General features: G+C 45.6%; 1 long non-coding RNA gene across 2 annotated transcripts; it reads right to left on the reverse strand.

Moving 5' to 3' along the window:
* Window positions 1-522: 522 nt before the first annotated feature.
* Window positions 523-20021, reverse strand: LOC102549462 (uncharacterized). 2 transcript variants are annotated; one of them, XR_005497993.2, is made up of 4 exons: window positions 19815-20021; window positions 16539-16746; window positions 12386-12666; window positions 523-6634 (listed from the first exon to the last, which is right to left on the reverse strand). It is a non-coding gene; the product is annotated as an uncharacterized LOC102549462 (long non-coding RNA). The 2 variants fall into 2 exon arrangements; XR_350010.5 differs by lacking the exon at window positions 16539-16746.
* Between the last annotated feature and the right edge of the window lie 379 nt (window positions 20022-20400).

Here is a 20400-nt window from a genome sequence, read left to right on the forward strand (position 1 = left end):
GACCCCCTTCCTTTCCCGGAGCCTGTCACAGCTTGACAATGTACTAAGATGCAGGTCCTTTTTGGTGAAGAAGTATAGAGGTTCCCTTGCATGAGGATAACCTGACACTGGGACTGAGGGAGGGACAGTGCCAGCAGTCTATGAAGTCACTCTTGTCTTGTCTTGAAGCTTAGATGTTTAATGACAATGGCTGACTGTTGCTGATAGCTCACCATGTGTATGCACAGAAAACCCTTGCTACACATAACCACACGACAGTGGCCAAGCTGGTATGGTACACATCTGCCAGGATGCATGGGGACTCAGAGCCAGACTGACTGCATCCAAAGCCCAGTTCTATCACCTCATGTGCCATTAGTAACCTTAACCTCTTGCAGGCGTCACTCAAAAATGGAGACGTGAGACAGTTCTTATGAAGTTGGTAAGATGTAATTCAACAATAACTGAAAATTGTCAATTTACTGCCTGATATTAAGTATTAATTACACACACAAATGCACGCACGCACGCACGCACGCACGCACGCACGCACGCACGCACGCACGCACGCAGATAAGCATGAGTGTGGAGGTCCAAGTCTCATGTTGGGTGTCTTTCTCAATAGCCCTCTGTCTCATATTTTAAGACAGGATCTCCTTGAACTTGAAACTGAGATTGGCTAGTCTTGTTGGCCAGCAATCTCGGGGGCCCCCACCAGTCTCTGCTTCCCCAGTGCAGGGTTAAAGAAATCATGAACTCTTCGAGCTTTTATGTGGGTACTGGAATCCATATTCTCATACCCTTATGCTATGGGGCAAACTTGTGCCACTCTGTTCCTGTGCCAGCCTAGCCTAGACTGTGGGTGTGATGGGAGTAGGAGGAGCTTAGATAAGCTGAGCTGATCTAAATGTGCAGCTGCAGGAACTGACCCAGGCAGACATAGTTCTAAGCTCACGTTGTGCTCATTCATCTGTAACACTGTAGCTGTGGGGGATACCACCCCAGCATTGTAACACTGTAGCTGCAGAGATTACCCAGGCCCTGAGAAATTCCCTTTGTCTGAGAGCAGGTAGGTGTTTGTTGCTACAGATTGATTCACTTTTCCTGGGGCTAGAGTTACTTACAGTTTTAGGGGAGAGGTAGGCCTGGGAGCTGTTTCTGCAGACACCCGTCCATTTCTACAGGCAGTGTACCCTTTGCTTCCGTGGTGTATGTGTGATTTATGAGTCTGCAGTGCAATCAGCACTTGCTGGTTGACAAGACACAGTTCCATATCCTCCCAGATGCCACCATATCCTTAGGAACCAGGAGACCATGGCAGCATTTTGACTTTGCATGATGTACAAAGCAGGCAGGAAATATCAGTTTCCGTAGATGTGAATAGCCCTACTTCTGTGTAAAAGAGGCATCACGCATTGAAAGAATTTGTGTCTTTGTTTCTTCTGAGTGTGATGCTAGGAAACTGTGCCTTGCGCATGCTCAGCCTGTGTTCTGCTTCTGAGCCAGACCTTTTCCCAAGAGTACATTGTTAAAACCTCACTAGTGTAAGTTATGTGGGAATGATATTCTCCTGTGTGCATCTATGATTGTCCCTTAAAAGGGCATTTGCTATACCTCAGGGCATAGATACATCTAAGAAATCATACAAGTCACCGAGGTTGCTTTCCAGAGGGTTTCTATTGACTGGGTCAGCATGCAAGCAGCTGTCTTCCCCCACCCTGAACGCACTAAAAATATTTGTGTTCAGTGTCGGATACCTCTCTCTTTTTTTCTCTCTTTCTAAATTCCTAGAATTTGTTTAGCTTTTATTATTTTTATATTTTACTATAGTATAATAATACAAATACTAATAATATTTTATACTTTAGTATTTATTACTAATAATTTTTATTTCTTACATTACTAGGAACGGATACAAGCTCCACATCTGCAAGAACTCTACCACTGAGCTATATTCTGCAACACTTTATTAATTTTATTTTATGCGTATGCGTATGGGTGTCTTGTCTGAATATGTCTGTGCACCACATTTGGGCAGTGCCTATAGATGCCAGAAAAGAGAGTCAGCTTCCCCTAGAACTAGAATTACAGATGGTTGTGAACTGCTGTGTGAATGCTGGGAATCGAACCTGGGTTCTTAACCACTAAGCCATTGCCCCAGCCCCAATAAACCCTTTTCATTTATTGTGTTTTGACTTACACATATTAGTTATCACAATTATGGTTTCATTATGACATTTCCACACATGTGTTTAATGTTTTTCACATATACCTGGCTTGACTCCTCTCACATCTGCTGACCCCTTTTCCTAGCTCACGAATCTCCTTTATTGTTGTGTTTAACCCATCACCCAGGAGCCTGCTAGAAACCAACTCACAGTGGGTACAAAACCAAACAAAACCAGAATCATCAATTTAAAAAATGAGGTAGAATCTTACTGAGTATCCCAGACTGGTCTTGAGGTCACACTGTCATCTAGGCAGGCTTTGAACTTACAATCTTCCAGACTTCGCTTCCTGAGTATTCCGGGGGGACAAACTGGTGCCACGAGGCCCTCTAGGGCATTGGGAGAGATTTTCCTTAAAATTTGAACCCCACTGAGACAGGAAAATGAAAAGAAAGGTTTCAAAGTCACAGTCCCCAAAGATGGCTGTGGCCACGTTCTGATGTGGACTTCTCTGAGCCTTCACTCCCCCTGTAGAGTCCTGCACATATCTGTGCACATGTTAACATCTATGACACACTGGGATCATCTGCTCCTACTGTCCTGATGTTCATCTCCTCGTGCCGCTGCTTCTTTATGCTATGCGAAGTGATTTGTTTTACACTTCCATGGACAGAACGAGATAACACTCATTTCCATTATTTCTATGCACATCTGTGCAGGACAAACTTCTAATGGTTCCATCTATTAAATAAGCATTGTGATCATTATTAGGCAGGAATCTCTGAAAGAGCAGAACCAATAGGATGTATATAATAGAGTATGTGTCATGGAATATGCTTTTCTGTAAGTTTACCATTTAAAGCTTTTATATATTTGAATTAAGAGATAATTACAACACTTTCCCCTGTCTCATTTCTCCCCAGTCCTTCCCAAGAACTCTTCCCCCTCTCCAACTCCTTTCACCTCAAATTGATAACTCCCTTTTTTTATACAAACATACATATATATATATATATGTGTGTGTGTATGTGTGTATGTGTATATGTGCATACGTACATGTACACATACACGCACACATACACATGCACAAATATACATGCATCCTGCTGTGTCTATTTTTGTAGTTATTCATGTATGGTTTCAGGGCTGACCACTTTATATTAAGCAATGAATTAGGGGTCCTGACCCTGGAAATGGATACACAGAATATATTGTTTGTGTATTTTTAAAGGGGATTTATTTGATTGGCATATGAATGTGACTGAAAGCCAGGTAATCCAACAGTGACCTTCCACGTGCTGGAGAGAGAATCTAGCCACTATTTGCCCATCAGCTGGAATCCTCAGAACAAGGAGAGTCAATGAAGCAGTGTCATCCCAAACTGAAGACCCAGCGGCTTTCTCGTGAGTGGCTGGTGTGAGTCTCTCTGGAAGGGCTGGAGAAGGCCAAGTCTCAGGGCCATGGTGTACTCGCTGGGGAGGGATGAAGCTCATAGCACGCTGACTGACTTTCCCTTCCCCTTTCTGTCTGGATCCCACATTCAGGGCTGGTTTTCCCCTCTTGGTTGCTCTCCTGATGTCTCTCTTGAGTAGTGTCCTTACAAACACACCACCAGCGTGCTTGGCTGATGCCCTGGGCATCTCAGTCTAGATCACCATCACCATCACCGTCATCATTACCATCACCACAATTTCCAAATCGCGCTGAAAGGATCTGCGTTTCACTAGTTTTGTAGCCCAAAGTGCCCATTTCACTGCATTTGCATGTTGGGTATTATGGAAATTTTTATTCCCCTCCCCTCTGTTGGTGAAAAATATTCTTACTTTAATTTTCTTTCTTGCTTTCTTTTGAATGCCGAACTTCTTTTCTTCTTTCCTGTCAGAGCAGACTGTGGGTTAGAGCTGAGGATGCGTGGCTACAACTCTGTCTAAAACCAGGCCAAACTCCCTCTTCCCAGCTCGACATTCATCAGGACCTCTGTGGAAACAGTCCTCGGGCCCTTATTTTTCTCCTCCTGACAAATCCACAGGGCTCTGCCTGTCTCCATTGTGTGTGCAGACTGTCACATTTCCAGCTTGCTGATGAATTGTGCTGCTGGTACCTGACATCTCAGCGCTGCTGTGGCTGGTGACATCACTGCAGGGTGTCTGCACTCCCTCTGAAGTGACAGGCTTGCCTGCCCAGTCTCTTCTCCCAGCTTGAAGGGCTCAGAGGGATGGCCTGTGGGCAGAAAGTGTCAGGCCCTCTCCAGGAGGGGGTGAGGGCTACTGTGCACCAGGACTCCTAGGGTGAAGACCTGTTTGATAAGCAGCTGACATTGTGCAATGTCCCCTCCGAATCTTCTTCTTCAGAATGACATTGCCAATGCCCCTCTTAGGCTTTTGACTTAATGGCCTGCACTTTGGTGTCTGAGTCCTTGGAGCAGCTGATCCTGTACAGAGGCCACAGAGAAGGCAGTGTAGAATAGATTGGAAATAGGATGTGCTTCTCCCCACCCCTGACTAATTCCCTCTGTTCTACTAAAAAAAATTATATCTGCCAGTACGGTGCCAGTGATAAATCCGTTTCCTCCGACTCTCTTGTGTGTGAAGGGTTCCTACAGAATCCATTCTGTGTACGTACGTGGTGGGCTTGGTTTGTGTGCTTCTCTGTGCCTCATGGTGCTCTCTTGCAGTTTCTGCCCTAAGGAGCAGAGAGAGCCAGTGCTTAGTGGTCTGGTGGTTGAGCCCACCCCTTGCTGTGGAGGGAGTGACAGACAGCGGAACCTCAGGAGGACATCGTGGTAGGGACTGGCAGGGGGCCTCTGTTGCCCGTGACTGACAGGGTAGGGCCTGTCAGAGCCCCCAGCAGCATGAACCGCATACAGGTTTTGCTTTATTAGATTTCTGCCTCTTGAAAATACCAATTTCACTCCGTTTATTCTTGCCTGGTTTAGGAAGCCCACCGAACTGAAGTTACGGGGAATATTAAGGTGCATCCAAGGGAGAGCAAAAAAATGGTTTAGTAGGTAAAGACACTTCCTGAGATGTCTAAGGACCTAGGTTTGATTCCTGGGATGGGCAACAGTGTAAGGAGAAAATTGATTCCTGCAAGTCGTCCCCTGAGCGCCACACAGGCCTTTCTTCTCCAATAAAGAAATAAATGTAATTTTAAAAAGATGTAAAGATGCAGTCTTTATAGGAAAACTACTCATGGTAGTGCCTGCCCATGTGGTGGTGAGCACTGGGTTCAGGGCAGAGTGTGTACACCCTGTTCTGCACTGCTAACTTGGTGTTGGGATTGGGACAGGACTCGGCTGTTCCACTCCTTCAGGAGATGGGCTATGGTAGCACTCACATACTGAAGCCCTCTTACCTCCAGGAGTTCTGGGTGCTGGCAGCGTGCACCTACTATAAGCTCAGCTTACCCATTTTGCTAGACGTTAACATTTGAGATTCACCAGAGGGAAGGAACAACCTGTCCAAAATGGCAAAGTAATCAGTGACGGATGTGAAGCTCCATTCCATGTTGGCCTATGAGGAATCCATGCAGACTCGTGATCAAAAGAGACATCCAAGTCACGATGTTGAGGGATGACTTTGGCCCTTTGTAGCTGTCGTTGTGGGAGATGAACCATGTTTTCTGGGCTGCTGGGAGGCAAATGAAGGCAACAGGAGCTTTCACATGTTCAAGGCAGCTGCGATGGTTTGTCTCCTTGCTGATACACCGCTCACAAGTGTGTGGCTCCTCGATCTCTTCCCGTCACTATACATGTGGGCAAGAGGGGCTTGGTAGGGCATGGGCATTGAGTTCATTGATGTACTAGTGTGTCTGTATGGAGCAGGCTGACAGAAGGTGTGCCTTGAGGCCAGGGAAGACCAGGCTAACGTGGGGAGCTTTGGTTCCCAAGGCTGGGAAGTCACGTCCATCTTCAACCTCAGGAGTAGAAGAAGAAGCTGAACAGGGCAAAGAACTGGGAGCAGCTGACCACTGGAAGCTGGTTTCTCATCAACCTACATCCATATTTTTCCACTTTGTTCTGTTAATTGTTGGACATGCACAACCTTACAAACTGCAAAATGATTTTAGGTTAACATGGACTCAGAAAAACATTCCAGATGCCTTTTGGAGAACTAAAATGACTTATATTTGCAGAAAACACATTGACATAAATTTGTTCAATCAAAGGACTTTCCCCCTTAGAGGTAGTTAAGATTAACCACACCAAGAAAATGGCAGTGTTCCTGAGGCAAATGTAAATGGAAACATTCTAATCCAGAAGGCAAACTGACACTAACTGGTGCCTGCCATGTTCCAAACCCACACAGCTCACAGAAAAGTAGATGCCATTGTCTTGACTTGATAGATGAGGAAACGAAGGATTGGCCAGGAAGAACCAGAAGTGAAGAGGCTGGGATGGGGCTGGACAGAGGTGCTTAGCTGAGCCAAAGCCACAACATGGAAGGAAGTATCCTGAGCAATGTTTCTCAACCTGTGAGTCTCGACCCCTGTGGGATAAAACATCATTTCCATGAGCATCCCCAAAGACCACCAGGAAACACAGATATGTACATTATGATTCACAACAGTGTTTCGTGTAGCCTTAACTACACCATGTAAGCTCCTGGAACAGGCAGTTCTACCAGCCCTCACCTAGCTTCCCTCAAATCCACAGATAAAAGACCCACATACAGTTGTTCCTTTTCAACTTGCCTTTGGACACACTTGCTGGGCGCCACTCTCTCCCATCTGGAAAAGTGTGCCCTTAACAATATTCTTAGCTCCACACCTCCTACCAGCCCTAAACTTTAGTTGCTAAGATACATCTAGTCCCTTCTTAACATCCCTGACTACCTGCCTAGAGGAGCGGCTACAGGCCCTTGCTCCTCCGGAGACCTCACATGGCTGCTTGGTTCTCCTCTTTCCAAAGCATGGGGAACCTCGTCCCCCCCTCCACTTCCTTGCCTCAGTTTCCTTTTCCTCCAAGACCCAGAAGTCCCTCCTATTCCTTCCACCCAACAATTGGCCCATAGCTTCTTTATTGACAGATCAAGAACCAATTGGGGAACAGTACCTTAGCATCAGAACTGCCTCTACATTACAATAGCAAAGTCACAGTTATGAAGTAGCAGTGAAAATAATTTTATGACTGAGGGCCAGCACAACATGAGGAACGGCATTAAAGGATCGCAACATTAGGAAGGTTGAGAACTGCTGTTCTAGAAGTGATAGGAGAGGTTGACAGAGATGCCTGCCTTTTCTATACGTCGTGTAACATTTCTCTGTTTATTTTGTTAAAGAATATTTTGTGTGTGGGAGGGGGAGGGGGTGAGGTTCCAGCCCTGTATATAGTGATATTTGGAGGCTTTTGTAGGTAACTAGGCTTAGATGGGGTCCTGAGGACAGAGCCTCTTCACTGGGATGGGGAAGAGGAAGAGACAAAAATGTTTCCTCTCCACTTCTCTTCACCATGTGAAGATGGAGTTCCAAAGCTGCTGGTTAGGACCAGCTTTGGAAGGAGTGGGTAGGCCAATGTCATCACGGAAAAGCCATTTTGTGCTGTATGTGCAGTCTAGTCTATAGAACTCTGTTATAGAATGTTGAAGTGTGGGCTGGAAGGAGGCCTCTTAGGAAAGCGCTTGTCAAGTGAGCCCAAGGACACACACACACACACACACACACACACACACACACACACACACACACACACACGAGCAAAGATGAGCTGGCAAGGCAAATTCAAACATGTCTTCTTAAGGCCAGTCCTAGCCTTGTTGCTTGTCAGGGTCCCGGGGAGGTGCAGGCCGGTGCGGGACCTCTCCACCTGCTCACTTGTAATGAGACTTGCATCTGGCTTCTTTTCATGATGTTGCCTTTATTCACACTGTATTGATTCCTCTGCGTTTCAGTCTCATGGGGCTCGTTAGTTTCCAGGTTCTTTCAGACACCTTATTTTCTCTTTGCATGCTACTAATACTTCTCCCTGGGGGAGGGGGTATTGACCGTTCTGGACAAGCTGACAGGAAAGGGTAGGAACCAGGGCTGGGGAGATGGCTCCTTTGGTAAAGTGTTTGCTGCACAATCAAGGGGATCTAAGTTGAATGCCCAGAACTGGTGTCAAAAAACAGTGTGGTGGCACATGCTTGACCACCAAGCACCAGGAGGCAGAAACAGACTAGAGGTTGGGCCTTTGTAGCTGAATCAACAGGCTACATCTGTGAGGGATTTGATTAAAATATGCTGTATTTTCCTCTTAATATTATCCATGAAAATAATTAAAGGAACTTGCACCAAGTGATCCTATCTTATCCTATGCATGAAGGGTCATGAGGTGGAACATTTCACCGGCCCTCAACATCCTAGAATGCTGGCCTACAGACTTTCAGTAAGAGTCGTATGCTGAAAATGTTCATGTGAGAAGCTTGCTTGGCAATCTCCCCCCTCACTTGGTGACGTAACCACTGTGTGTTAGGAGCTGAATTAGCGTTGCTGAGATAGATGGTAAACCAGACTGCAGAGTGTATTTGGGAGTAGGTAAGTTGGCACCAGTGCTGTGAAAGACAGGGCTTCACAAGTTCATTAGAGTGGAGCCAAGTGGCTCAATTGCTACAGATTTGGGGGACAGATAATTCTTTGACGAGGTTCTACTGCCACTGAGTGATATGTAGCCATATGCCTGTCCTCTACACATTGACAGTGCATGACATCATCTCTGATATGATGTCTTCTCCAAGATGACATCATTTCTGTTATGACATCATCTCTGATATGACCGATGAGAATATGTCTAACGTCTTATGTGTCACCAGATCATGACGAGAGCCATTGAGAAGCAGAAAGAAGAGGTAGAGCTTTGGGGATTTCAGTCCTATAGTGGAACATGGCTGGGGGCTGTGAGACAGGAGCCAAGGAGTAGATACACGAACGTGGAGTTTGAGATGGGGTCACAGACATCCACGCAGAAAAAGAGTCTATTAGAAGCTAACTATGATGGCATTTATTGAGTAGTACCTTCTGTGAAAGCTCCTATAATTTTGTAATTACTCATCTTTTCAGATACAAACATTGAGGCTTGGAAGCACTTGGCGGCCTAAGCTTTGAATCTGGGACACGGGAGCTTGGGTCTCAGCACACAGTCACCACTTCACAGGTGGACCTGATCCGTTGCCACTATGCTTCCCATCGCCCTTGTTTTGTGTAAACCCCCAAAATCTAGAGTTAAGACTAACGTGTTGTCTTGTCCCTCAGGGGACAGAGATGGGGCAAAGCTCGTGGCAATGATTTTCCCAATTTATTTGTAGGATTTTCCTGGTACCCATGAGGCTTTGCTGCTGTCGTTTGTCTTGGTTTTTGTTTTTGCTTTCTTGTTATTTTTTGTTTGTTTTGGTGTTGAACTCCCCGGTTACAAACTCATATTCAGACAGGCAGACAAGTCTTCATGGTGACTGCCCATCACTCTCTTCTCAGGCTCTCACCAGCCTCCAGCAAGTCAGTGGGGCCACTCTGATTTGGTGATCCTGAGCACCTCTGGGCTTCCCCGGCTCTTCGCTTTCATCTGAAGGGCTTGTCGTTTGGCAGCTGCCGGACTCCCTCACCCCCACAGCTAATATGAACACAGCGCCTCTCAGTATAATCATCTCTTCCTGCCATTGCCTCGGCCTTTGGACTGACTGACAGCTCTCATTTCATTCGCCTGCTTGTTTCCCTTCCAGAATCTAAGCACAAAGGTGAAAAGCTGGATCTGATATTCTCTCTGCGTGTCATAGTTCGGTTCTGCAAATGGTACTGGCCTGTTTTTCAATGATGGTTGGGGCTTTTAAGGAGGGGAGACTAACCAGAGGAAGCTAGGTCATGGTGCACTACCCTGGACACGCCATCCCTTCCCTTTTCTTTTCACCTCTAGGCTGCTATCAAGGGCAGACTTTTTCTCTGTAACATGTTCCTATCATGGTGTTCATCCTTACTGTGCCCAATTAACCCCATTAGCCAGAGGAACAAGATTATACAGTCACAAACTTAACCTCAAGAACTACAAGCCCACATAAACCTTTCTTCTTTTTAAGTTGATTAGTTCGGGCCTTTTGTTTCAGTTATAAAATGCTGACTAATGCACAGTTGCAGGCTCAGAGACCTTAGAAGTGTACAGGATGCGTACTGTTCTATTTACAGTGGTTCTGCGTCAGTGAGTTAACTTCCTTATTGGACAAGTTGGTTCACTGAACTGAAATAGGAGGAGAAGAAAGAAGAGGAGGAAGAGGAGGAAGGGAAGAAGGATGAGGAGGAGGAAGGGGAGGAGGAAGAGCAGGAGGAGGATATAATAAATGGATGCCCAAAACTGACACCACTGTGACAACCAGTCAACCTCTTAAGTGCCCTGCTTGAGACACTGCCTTGCTCTCACCCACTGTTTCAGCCAACATGATCCTGGGAAGAACTGCAGTGCAGTGGTATGGCCTGGCTCTTTTTGAGTAGAGTGGTCATGGTCTACTAGATCCTATGAGACAGAGCTGTCCCGGCCAGAAAAGAATAATCACATTTGGGAGGGAAAAAGAAGTAATTACTGTGCATTGCTTAATATACCTAATAAGTGTTTAATAAAGGATGTAAAATTCCCAGCTTTTCACCTTTGTAAATGTCACTCAATCTATAACCTAATTACTTCAATTTTCCATTTAGAAAATTAATTCATTTTGAAGGCATGAAAAATCAGGGAGAAATTTTCCTCCCTGGCCAAAGGCTTAGAAACCCAGATGAGTTCAAAGACCTCCGGTTCTCCGAGGTCAAGAGCAGAGTTTACAAGTCAGCTAAATGGACTTCCATTTCCACCCCCAGCTTCTTGAGATTGGCCTGAAGAAAATCAATTAGAGCAGACACTGGATTCTCTGTTTTCACCACCCTCCCGCTCTGTCTGCTCATGCCTTCTTGCAATGGACCTGCTCGATGCTGGGAGCTCTCAGCAGCAGCATTGAACTTGACAGTGTTTGAGGAAGGAAAGGAGAATCTAAATGAATTGTGTCAGGGACCCGCAGCATGCTGTGTGGTTGTCTGGGCATCCCTGTATATTCTTTCTTGTTTGACTCTCATCCCTTTGTTGAGGGAAGAGAGGAACGGATGGATAGCAGTTGCGTTGATATTGTCTAACAGTTAATAAAGACTTAATACGCTCCAAATGTGGTGTGAAATGTTTTGCATAAATTATTTCATTTAATTCCTGGGAGTCTGTGAGGTAAGTATGGTAATTATATCATTAACCCTCTCTTCTAGGTAAAAAAAAAAATGACTGTTTAGCCTAGGAGGGAAATGGCCTGTGTGTAAACCCTGCAGCTTGAGGACAATGTGGGATTAAAAATGGTTTGTTACTCGTTTAAATAGATCAGATTGGAGAATTTCCCGAAACTCCCTTAAGAGCTTATGGATCACAAATACTCCATCTCGATGAAGCTCATCTTCTTTGTGCTACCGAGGGATGCTTCATTTAGTGCCATGATAATTCGAGGACGCAAAATTATGATTGACTAAAAGGCATCCACCATGTGCAATGTCCACACCCATGTAAACAGGGCTGAGGTTGTGTAGCCGGGTCTTTCACGTCAGATCCTTCACTAGCAGATTTGGCCTCACTCAAATTTTCTACTAAACACAGTTCTGTCCTTCACAGGGAAGCTCTCGAACATTAAAGGTGTCACAGTGACCTCTGCGGTCCACACCTAGAGCCAGGAACTGTAGGGAATGTTTGCAAACCGAGCTTCCTGAGGTGCAGAGGCCCCCGACTTGCACTGAGGAGATGGAAGGCTGGGAAGCAGAAAGAGGACTCAGCCCAGCAGGGTCCAAACACCCGGGAAAGAAGGCCTTGCCCCTTGAGACACACCTGCATCGAACCCATAGATCTGTCGTGTCCAGAACATGCCTTTAAGGTGTGACATTAGAGCCTCTTGAAACAGATTTACAGGGAGAAACCACATCACTGTGGGCTGATGTGGCTTTATCAGACCTTGGCAGGCTCCTTGGGGAACCCAACACACCAACTACTAATTACAAGTTTTCTTTGCATGAAGCACTTTAATACATCCTTGGCCTTTTGTTCTCTTCCACCGAGTGAGAACGATTACTGTGAATAACACTTGCTTTTCTCTTCTCTCTCTCTCTCTCTCTCTCTCTCTCTCTCTCTCTCCCTCCCTCCCTCCCTCCCTCCCTCCTCCCCTCCCTCTCCCTCCCAACAGTCGATGTATAGTTGGACCTCTGCCTTGACATTAGCTTACCTTTGCTACTGCTCTGTGCTTAGGGAAGTCCCTCTCTTGATCATAGTAGGTCCTCAATCCAAGGCTATCTTGGAAGGAATGACAGGGATGTATGACCATGTCTGCATGTTCCCAGCTAAGAGAGAAAGTGATGCCTTTCTCTACACAGACAGTAGGTAGGGTGGTGCTTGAACTGAGGAATGGAGGTCACAACTGTCGCATGCAGACATCTCAGGCAGCAGGCTGCAGCTGACCTGAAAGCACTTGGTGGGACTTGACTGTAGAATGTGATGTTCAGAACTCTAGGGTGAAACAGATGGAAATAGGAAGGGTTTCCTCTCAACCTTGAGATAACAACTTTAAATATACATAGATACTAGTAGAGTATTACATAAATAAATAAATAAATAAATAAATAAATAAATAATAAATATACTTTCCTTAAAAATAGAATTCTGAGGGGACATATAATCCCATCCTACATATTTCTTTACTGTTATGAGAAGACACCATGGCCAAGGCAGCTTATAAAAGACAGCAATTTGAGGATCACTTACAGTTTCAGAGGATGATGCCATGACCATCATGGTGGGAATAATAGTGAATGAATGGCAGGCATACTGCTGGAGAAGTAGCTGATGAGAACTTTATATCTTGATTCACACACACACACACACACACACACACACACACAGAGGGGGGGGGGTTGGGTCTGGTCTGGGCCTGGTGTGAGCTTTTGAAATCTCAAAGCCCAGCCCCAAGGCCACACCTCCATCAGCAAGGCCACACCTCCTAATTCTTCCCAACTCACTGGTGGACTAAGCATTCAAATATATGAGCCTATGGGGGCCATTCTCATTCAAACAAACATGGTTTCTGAAACCTAGAAATTGTGGGTGGGAGAAAAGTGGGATTTCCTCTTTGATTGTACTGACCTGAGAAGACCTTGCATGAGGCTAGACCCTGAAGGTTGGGGATGAGGTCTGGGGGAACTGAGATTGCCAACAGCCAGTGCTGTCTTTGCTTTTGTTTGGGTTTCTAGAGCTGTTCTGGTGATGTTCTCTAGCAGCACATAAATGAGAGAATGCAGAAAGCAGTCTGGAAACATGGCAGATGGCCTTGTCAAGTTAGAAAAGTGTTATTTCCGGAGATGAAGCTTTATCTCAATATGTATCAGTTACACTATGGGTCAGATGTATGTTCAACCATTATAAATTGTAGCATTTCAACTCACCAAAAATAATTGTAACATTTTTGTTTATTAGGGTTGTAGGTCTTCCAGGAGTGGTGTCTTCCCCGGAGGGTGGTTCATGGTAATGCCAAGAAATTGGTTTTGTGTTTTGCATTGAGAAACTGGGTGAACTCCTAGGTGGATGTATGCCTTTAGAGTAACAGTTTTTGAAAATGGGACCTTTTTTTCCTGTTTCTAGGTTGCATTTTAGTTATCTATACTTTAAAAAACATTTTATGGTGAGATCTCTTTTGCTTAAAAAATACCCAGCACGTGTGTTTGTGTGTGTTCATGTGCATATAGGAAGGCATATGTCACAGTGCTGACATGGAGGTGGACCCCACGGTTGTTGGCCTCTGACTTCCTCCTCATCTGAGACAAGGTCTCTTGTTTGGGCTGCGGCCCCAGGTCTAGCTGTCCAGTGACCTTCTGAGGGTTGGGCCATCTCCACCTCCCATCTGTGGGAGCAAGTAGTGGAGATTTTGTTGCACATGAACACATCCTGGCTTATGTGGGTCCTGGGGGAGTCCAAATTCAAGTCCTCATGCTTGGATATCATGTGCTTATCAACTGAGCTGTCTCCCAGCCTTGGGGACTTAGCTTTTTTTAAAGAATAATATAAATGATGAAATATGCGATATGGATTTTAATCCATTCCTAAACTTACGGCACATTGTGATGTGTAAGTGTTTACCACAAAGGGGAGGAGACCTGAGGCCCTTGGTAAGGGAGAGTGGCTCTGAGACTGTGACAGAGACTGTCCACACACAACATTTAGAGAGTGCTTGAGATGAATCAGGACTATGGAGACTTGCAGCAGTCTGATGGCTCAGGTCTCTGATTTCCAGGGTTGGAGATTTCTCACTTTTATGTGATTAACTCCATGCATAGGAAACGGTTCACAGGCACATGGTGTCTGATCTTGCAATGTGACTATTCATATTGATTGATTTAAAAGTAATAGATTTTACTAATGATATTTAGTAATAATGTATATTTATTAGTTTCTATTGTTAACTGAACACATCTGAGAAGAGGAACCTGTGGCCACGTCTGTGGGGGATTGTCCTGACTGATTAATCTAGAAAGGCCAGACCCAGTGGGCGGAACCATCTCTAAGCGGGTGGGCCTGGGCTGTGTAAGCGAGGTAGGGGAGGTAGCTAAGCTAGAGAGCCAGCCAGTAGGAGAGCAAGCAAGTGGCACTCCTGCACTCTTCCAGGTTGTGATTTTGCTTGTGTTCCTACCCTTACTTCCCTCAGTGAAAGGCTGTGATCCGAAGTGACTTGGAAAGTGTAAGTCAAATAGCCCCCTCCTCTCCTTAGTTTTGGTCATGTGTTTATCACGGCAACGGAAAACAAACCAGGGCACAGAGTAATGATAGAGTATCCAAGGTATCCAAGGAACAAAGGGTGCAGCTGCAGAATATGGAACAGGGAGGGATGATCCGGGGTAGCTGATGTGTTTCTTTATGAGAGAGGTTCCCGAGTTCCCTGTGTGTGTGGTGTGGACAAGAAGAGTCTTGAAAGCATCAGGAAAGGACCTCACTGGTGGCAGCACCCCAAGGGGGAGCCACCTGTGGGGAGGCTGAGGCACCTCTATGGAGCTTCTAGAAGAGGATGACTAAGGCAGAGAAACACTGCTTCCCAGGTGAAAAAAGTCAGCCTCGCTTTGGGCTGAGGTCGAGGAATTTACCAGGAAATAGGTCTTCCAGCTGACAGAGGGCTGAGTCTTACTGGGCTTTTTAATGAGTTACATTATATTTGTGTATAAAATGGATTTCTCAGATCTAACTCAGGGGGTCAGGCTTGGCAGCAAGTGAATTACCCCCAAGCCAGTTCACCAACCCTATTGACAATAACCAAATCCTAAAATTCCATTGGTTCAAGACCATTGAATTAACAATACAGCCAGTGCACTCAGCAGATGGTCTTCTATGTGGGGACTAGGGAATCTAAATATATTCTCTTCTTGACTCCACTGCCTTCTGTGTGTAACTCTTGAACACCATCCTTTATTAAGAAATAGTGGACATTCAGAGAGCATAGAGGGGCTGGCCCTAGGCCTTCTTGACTCCACTGCCTTCTGTGTGTAGCTCTTGAACACCATCCTTTATTAAGAAATAGTGGACATTCAGAGAGCATAGAGGGGCTGAACTACTAGGCCCTACTAGACGTGCATTGCAACTTGGTGTTTACGTGGGTCCCCCAAGAGCAGGAGTGGGGCTATCCCTGACTCTTTTGCCTGACTGTGGATCCTGTTTCCCTAACTGGGCTTCCTTGTCTGACCTTAGGGGGAGAGGATGCGCCTAGTCCTTCAGTGACTTGATGTGACAGGGTGGGGTGGCAACCCAGAAGGGCCTCCCGGTTATCAGAAGAGAAAGGAGATGATGAGAGGGGCTGTGTAAGTGAGTGACTGGGAGGAGAAAGTGGACTACAATCAGGATATAAGGTGAATAAATAAACAAATTAGTGGGAAAAATGGTGGAATACTCTTGTGCTGGAGGAGTAGGGAAATGAGGCCAGGTATTCACTTTCCAGTATCATGGGAAGGAAGAACACATCTTTGTTGGGCACTGGGTGTTTCTCCCATTGTAGATTTTCTTAGGCTTTGTTGTCCTTAAAGGGCCAGGATATTCTGACACTATGGACTTAATGGTTTGTTTTTCCCTTGCAGGATCTTGAAGAATATCCATTCTAATTAATTAATTAATCATCAGCTAATTAATTGTCAATTAACCAATTATTTAATTAACTAATTAATTAACTGTGTGTGTGTGTGTGTGTGTGTGTGTGTGTGTGTGTGTGTGTACAAGGCATGCTTGTAGAGATCAAATGGCAGGTTGTGGGCGTAAGGTGTCTCCTTCTACCCTGTAACTCCCACGATTGGAACTCATGTTGCGCATCTGGAAGGCAAGTACTTACCCGCTGTGCTGCAAGTACTTACCCGCTGTGCTGCCTTTGCTGGCCTGTGACTAACCTTCTTGGAGAACTGGCTGTGTCCCCTCTGAATGGTCCAAGTGTGGGGCTCAACCCTTCCCAGCCTCCACTGGCCCGCCACGCACAGCAGCTCTTGGAGCTCTGCTGAGGCACTGGGAAAGTGTGCTTCTTCACTTTGTAGGTAGCATTCATATTACAAATGCCACTGAGGATGCCTGTGACATGTAGTGATGTGGTATCATTAGAGAGAGACTGCTCTCAGGCAACTTTAAACATCAAATTGGGTTAGAGGTATTCACCGGGAATGCTGCATGCTGGGAAATCCCATAGCCTCATCTAGAAAAATCTCGAATATTGCATGGTGGCGACAGTTGCCGTGGCTTTTCAATAACTTAGAGATGTGCTCACCAGGGTCTTGATTTCGCCTGTAAAATTTAGAACTCTGAACGAGGGCGGCTGGTTCTAGTTAATAGCACACCATGACTCCGTAAGCACCTTTAGTTCTTCAGCAGTTGTGTTGGTGAGAACTAAAAATCCCCTTTTTCAGGCCCCAGGGGACAAACTGCTTCCATGCCCTCTGCAGCTGCCGTTTAGAAGCTGTCTCTGTTCTTCGTTCACAGATGTTTCTTGCATCTGTGAGGCCAGCCTCAGCAGGCACACCTCCCACGACTGGTTCTACCAATGCTCTAACCCACTCTCTCCTCCCCGTCTTCTGTTTTGAGGGCTCCGTGTTCACATTAATGTTCCAGAATCACTAAGATTAATTTTTCTATGTCTAAACTAACTGATTACCAAACTTAGATTTTCTGTGCCCTTCACGTCACCATGTCAGGAAGCCTTTCAAACACTCATGGAATTTGGATGCTTGATGTGGAGCTCTTTTGGGGGGGGGGGATTGAATAATTTTGCTGCGAGTCATTGTTATTAAAATTTTAAAGCCCTTTGTATCCAGATTTATATTTTCCATATTTTACTTTTCCTTTTAGAGAGATTTCTTAATATAGAAATCTTTTGAAGCAGATTTTCTGATGCCTAATCCCGCTTTTACTCCAGAGTAACTATTTTAGGCATACTGGACCGGAATAGAGATGATGTTGTATATTTACCAGTAGCTATTAAAAGACGATAATAATGCACATTATCATTTATCTTTCTCCTCCACAGAGGCCCCAACATCACTAGAAAATATGCCATGGTAGACAGCCAAGACAAACCCTCACTGAACGTGCAAGCAGGGAGGTAGCTATTACCACAGATCAAACCCGAAAAGATTCTTCATTAACGCTCTGCTGTATGAAGAATATGCCTAAGGAAAAGAACAGCATTGTCACAGAGCTTGCTGTGTGGAAGTACACAGTGTCCTCTTGGCACCTGAATTCACATCACACTTGATAGCTTCAGATGATTTAAGGGATATTCTGAGGGAGCCTTCCCAAGCTCACTGGTAGAACGGGTCCTGGAGAGGTCATGGGTCATGAGGTTGTCTGTGTTGGCCTGGTTCACCCTCTTTCTCTCTGCAGTCTTTCACGTCTCCCAAAAGGGACTCTTGTCAAGCTCCGTGCCGGTGAATAGGAGGAAGGACAGTCTCCCAGCACTGAACGTCTCAGGTCATGGTCCAGCTTGACTCCTGATCCCTGCATCCTTCCCCTGCATAGCATCTTCTTCACGCAGGTGCCAGCTGATGGACCCCAGGGAGTTCATTTAGCCTGGCCTAGCTGGGAGGCCTGAAGGACAAGGACTTGGAGAAATAAGGAGAAATTCCATTTAGCCAGCAGCACAATGTGTGTCCAGGCACAATGGCCTTTTTCCACAGGCGGATTCTGTTGGCCTGTGGCTTTGCCGTGTGAGAGGAGAAAGGCCGGCAAAAGCTGCAGAAAGAGAAAGGCGGGCCGGCGGTAGCAATCGATGATCTCTTTTGTGCTGCCTGACATTTGAGGGGCTTGTTATCGGGATTGCTGGCTGCTTTATCTAAATGTATCTCCTTGGCTGCCAGGCAAGGCTGATAGGTAGGATGTGTGATGGCCCTGGGAGATATGGTTCCAGCTGCTGTCACATGAGAGAGACAGCCTGTCTCACCCCCACCCCCACCTTGTTTCAGGGCCTGACAGGGACAGAGTGGCTGGGAAGGTATGTGGCTCCGTCCTCTCTCAGATGTGGTTTTCTTGTTCTTGTGGGCTGAGGGAAACTGTCAAATAGAAAACCCAGTGCTATGCCAGCCCCCACTGACCCCCAAAATAACAAGGTCCAAGTCAGAGGCAACGCAGGTCTACCAAGGAGCAAGTAGGAAGGGGGCAGAGAGCTTAAGGTATTTACATTGAGGCCATCCCAGTGTCTGCTGGCTCCCACACCATTCAGAGCTTCTCTCTACTACACAGACCCTAGCTAGATCCTTCTGGAAAAGCTGAAGCCAATTGATTTGGTGGAGCCTCTGAGTTTTTTCCAAGTCTGACCTCTCTTTAAGCAGAACATGCAAGCCCAGCTACCCAGTGCAGTGGTTCTCATCCTGTGGGTCATGACCCCCTTGGAGGTCACATATCAGATATCCTGCATATCAGGTATCTACATTACCATTGATAACAACAGTAGTATTGCAGTTCTGAAGTAGCAACAAAAATAATTTTATGGTTGGGGTCCCCACAACATGAAGAACTGTATTAAATGGTCAAAGCCTTAGGAAGGTTGAGAACCAGTGACCTAGCATGGTACCTAACAGCCCACAGATGCGCAACACTTTGTCCTCCACCAAATACACTCAGTCTTGTAATTAAATCTGTCATAGGACTGAGGAAGGGTCTGAGGGATAGCTGGTCCACCATGGGGTAGACAGATCACCCACAGCTCTTTGTCAAGGTGACTCAAAAACCACCAAACCCCCAAAACAATAACTTTAATGAGGATATTGAGAAATTGGATCCTTTGCACAGTGTTGGTGGAATGTGAAATATACGGTAGTCACTGTGGGAAAACTGAGGAGTTCCGCACTGTTGAAAATAGATTCACTGGGCTGGGGAAAATGCTGTTGCAAGGCTAGTATAAGGACCTGAATTCAATCTCAGAACCCACATAAACACCAAACACCAAACACCAAACACCAAACACCAAACACCAAACACCAAACCAAACCAAACCAAACCAAACCAAACCAAACCATGAAGTCATGCACTAATAAATCTGGTGCTGAGAAGGCTCCCTGTGACTCCCAGTCCAGTCAGTCACACCCACTCAGCAGCCCCACCCACTCGGCAAGAACCTGGTGGCTAAGGTATCTGAGTCTCTTTCTTACCTACTTATCTGATGAAAAAGATCTTATAGGAGGCTCCCAGTTTGAGGAGCTGTGGTCCATCATAGTGTAGAGTCATGATGGTAGGGGCTCCAAGTGTCTGGTCACACCACGTCCACAGTCAGAAAACTGAAGACGAGACTGAGGTATCAAACCTCATGTCTGTCCTCAGTGACCTACCCTTGGACGAAGACTCTGCCTCCTAAAGGCTCCAACAACATTCCAAACTAGGAGTGACCAAATGTGCTAGCCTGTGGAGGACACTTCACAGTGTAACCACAACGGGCTGAATATTCCTTATCCAAGATCCTTAAGAGCAGAATGTTTTAGATTTTTTTAACATTATTTTTGGATGTGGAAATGTTTGGACATTTATTATGTAGTTTCTTGGGGAAGGAACCCAAGTCTAAACATGGAAGTCGTTTTTGTTTTTTATCTTCTGTTTTGTATCATGTGTATAAGTATCTTATCTCTGTGGCCTGAAAGAATTTTTCATATTTTCAATAATTTGGGACAAGAGACAGGATTTCATGATATAGAATTTTTTTTCACTTCTGCTTTCTAGTTTGGAGCATTCTGGAAATTTTGG

This window comes from Rattus norvegicus, chromosome 1 (assembly GCF_036323735.1).
Source record: "Rattus norvegicus strain BN/NHsdMcwi chromosome 1, GRCr8, whole genome shotgun sequence".
NCBI lineage: Eukaryota > Metazoa > Chordata > Mammalia > Rodentia > Muridae > Rattus > Rattus norvegicus.